Source organism: Pundamilia nyererei, unplaced genomic scaffold (genome assembly GCF_000239375.1).
Source record: "Pundamilia nyererei isolate P.nyererei 1_Seehausen unplaced genomic scaffold, PunNye1.0 scaffold00218, whole genome shotgun sequence".
Classification (NCBI taxonomy): domain Eukaryota; kingdom Metazoa; phylum Chordata; class Actinopteri; order Cichliformes; family Cichlidae; genus Pundamilia; species Pundamilia nyererei.
Genome location: NW_005187619.1, coordinates 201,679 through 205,355, shown reverse-complemented (window position 1 = coordinate 205,355; position 3,677 = coordinate 201,679).

Genomic DNA, 3,677 nt, shown 5'->3' with positions numbered 1-3,677 from the left:
CAGCATACTGTGATAAAAACATCATAAAACATCAACGTTTTAGTATAGCCCTTTCACTTTGGGACAAGCTGTGCTCTTTGAGTTCTTTAGTTAAAGTTTGGTTCATTTGTACTCTAACAACGACTTGACCAAGGCCCTAATCCAGGAAGCAATTTCAGTATGCCCATATGCTGAATTTACCCTAAACAGTTACCATGAAGTCATTTCAGGGTTTTCTCAGCACGTTCACATGAAAGGGAAGGAACTGCCAGCATCTGACCAATTACAAAGGCGCGTTTCATAGATCGCTGATATGACTCTTCTTCCAAAGAAAATTATCCCCTTGAGTGTCACCTACTCCAGAGATTGTCATGGTACTGGGTTGTGTGACCTAGTATGTGGGTTTTTAACGCGTCATTTTGTATTCATTGATGTTCTAGTTTCGGTTTGGCTCATCTAGTTAATTTCCAGGTTGCTGTTTAGTCCTTTGTTTCTTAAATTCCTTTTGTCATCTCCCCCTGTACTCAGTCTCCCTGGTTCGTGCGCCTACCTGTCATGTGTCATGTCTGTGTGGCTCTTGTTGTCAAGTTTGTTTCATGTCTATGTCACTGTGTTTCCTGTTTTATTTTGAAAGAGTCTGGTGTTCTTTTTTCACTGCATTTAGTTTTACTCTCCCCTGTGTTGTCATTATGTTTCATTCTAGTGTCCTCACGTGTCTCCACTTCCTCTGATCACCTCATGTGTGTATGTAGTCCTCAGTCTTGCTGTGTTCAGTGTCATGTCGTCTGTGTTATCTCCCCTATTCCTTGTCACGGTTTCCCAGTCAAGTCCCAGTAAGTCATAGTTTATGTTGTTTAGTTATAGTATAAAATCACAGTAAGAGTCATAGTTTCCCGGTCTATGTTCAGGTTTTCCCTCAGATTCTTTGTTTTTTTCTGTGACTTTTCAGCCCTAAATAAAGGCTCGCCTTTTCTTAAGTCCAGTTTTGTCCCCTTGCCTCTGTCTGCTCTTGGGTCCTCTACTCACTCCACGCGGTCTGCCCTGGCAGTCTGTAACAGAGATATTATCAAATGGTTATAAAAAAAACAAAGATCATGAAAATATATCAGTGAAATGCAACACAGCGCTAAAAAACATGAGAAAATAGGTCATTTGGTGACTGAGTCAATATTTGACCTTTAAAAGCACCAAACATGTACAAAAGAAAAGAGAAAAGCAGTTTTATATCATTTAAACATAAAAACACAGATTTCAATGAGTTTACGTAAGCATGCTGCATAAAAACACATAAATGCATATGCACTGTTGTTTTTAATATTAATTATTAATTGGTAATATCCTTTGCAGCTCCATTTCTCTGCCTAGCCTAGTCCTTATCACCTCCCAGCACTCCTGTACTTTCTTCTTCTCCCCGACTATCCTGCGTTTCTTTCTTTGAATACTTCCTGTTCCTCCTCTTTCTCCTTGGCTAATTTTTTTGCTCAAGTTGATACACCAAATACCTTCATTGCAATGTCCCCTCACCATTTCAGCTGTACTTTCCTAGTCATCTGGTCATTTTTCCTTTCCACCCAGAGCCCGTGTCCTCCCTGAACAATGAGCAACATTCTTCTCTCTTCAGCTTCCAAACCACTTAATTTATGCCTCTGCCTTCACCAGTTTCCTGTTCTTGATTTTCGGAGTCATCCTACGAACTGCCACGAGATACAGAAACATCTTCCCCTGACACCACCTTAGTCTCCTCTCACTGTCAGAATGGGCCTTCTTCTGTAGTCCACCTCTGTGTACTTTATATGTTACACTAGGTTTCTCACTATTGTTGAGATATGTGTTCACCACAGCCGTTTGTATCCTTTTCATAAAACCCACTGTTATCGTTCATTTTTCTCCTTAACACCATATCTATCCAACACCTGATTATCATCTCTGTTGCCTTCACCTGCACCTAAACTATTGCTTGTTACAATCACCACCTCCTGTCCTCACTTCCCTTCCACCTGGACTCCACTCCCCCCCCGCACACACACAGGATCTGCCTTTCTTCTCTAAACCACACCAGCCAGCTCTCTTCCTGTCAGTGTTTGTATTTAAAGTCCAGACTCTGCACTCCCACCTTTTCTTCATGCTTGCTGCTTCTGAAGATGCTTCCCACTTTCCTCTTTGTCTGTCTCGCAGTCTGTCAGAACCCTACTGGTCAGCAGCACTGGAAGCGGCTGTTGTTAATGGGGTTTGACCAATCCTATGTGGAAATCTCATTGTTGATTAATCAAACTTAACCGGCCTTCAGCTCCTGCTTCAAGAGATCCATCCAGTTCAGTCAATCGTGGCAGTCACGGCTGCTACTTCAGACATTTGCCCCATCTGTATGCCCACATCCATAGTATCTGCAGGTCAGCTGGTATCCTCTGGAGGCTTTCTGCCTCTTTCACATTCATTCTACCCAGATCTATACAAGCTGTCTGTATTTATTACTTGTCCATATAAAACACATATGAGTGATTTAAAAATTTATATTAAAGGAAAGGTCACTCATTAAAAAGTTTATGTTTTTATTGATTATTTGACTGTAGGGTTTCTTTGTGGGCAGTCTTCCAGCTTCACTTGAAGGTGTGGCAGCCAAAAGAGTTCCCAGGTGTCTTGAGTGCCTTTTTAATGTTTCCTGGTGGTACCAGGTGATTAAAGTGAGGATTGGATAGCCATATTCCTTTACTGTAGATTGTAGTCGGTAGGCCAAGTGGGATCTATTTATTTAATGATTGTAATTATGGTTATTATGTACACAGCATTGGTGTGATATTAATAAAGGTTATGAGGTAAGAAAGGTGTGTGTAGTTTAGTATGGAACCCCAGATAATGGTATGGCTTGAGGGCCAATTAGCAGCAGTCTATAAAGGGGTGCCAGTTAACATCAGAGGCCGTTGCTGGATCCATGTCCCACCCCTGGGCTACATTGTTTTATTTCATGTTATGTTTTTGGAATTTTAATATAGGTGAATAAACACACCTCATCTCTGCCTCAAGCCTCGTATTTGAACCCAGCCACTACAGGCCATCCTAACAGTGTCCCGTATGAATATGGGGTATAAAGGACAGGGCTCTGTGCTGGACTAAAAACTTGTTGCAGCTGCTGAACCGTGACAGGCTTCATGTAGTGCAGGTTTGTCTTTGGAGTTTTATATTCTGGCAGCTCAGACTGAGCGGAGTGACTCTGTGCTTACAAACTGAACTTGACACCCTTGATGTTACTAAGTCACTTTTTTATTTGTCTTTGAGGGTGTCTTGCATCATTTGCAGTTACTTTAATTATTTTTACTTATTATTTTTTGAGTTGATTTTATTTTGACATTTTCTTGGTTAGTTTCAGTTTCTCATTTTGGTTTTATGTCTCATTTAATCATTTTATGTTTTCCAGTCATTTCAAACCTTGCTGTTGGTATTTTGTGTCTTCTGTCTGATTTTTCATAGAAGAAATATGGTGTTACCTGTAACATAAAACTGGGGCTCTGACCTTTGCCCAGTAAGACCTTCAGTAATTCAAGTGTCAGACAGAATTACTCAACTTTATTTTAGTGTCCTTTTAAAGTCCTCAGAGAGTTCACCGGGTGTGGGCAGGACTAAATACATGATAATAAGATATATTCCTTCATTCTAGATATGTAAGAATTAGTTATGCAATGGAATAGTCAAAACTCTTGATG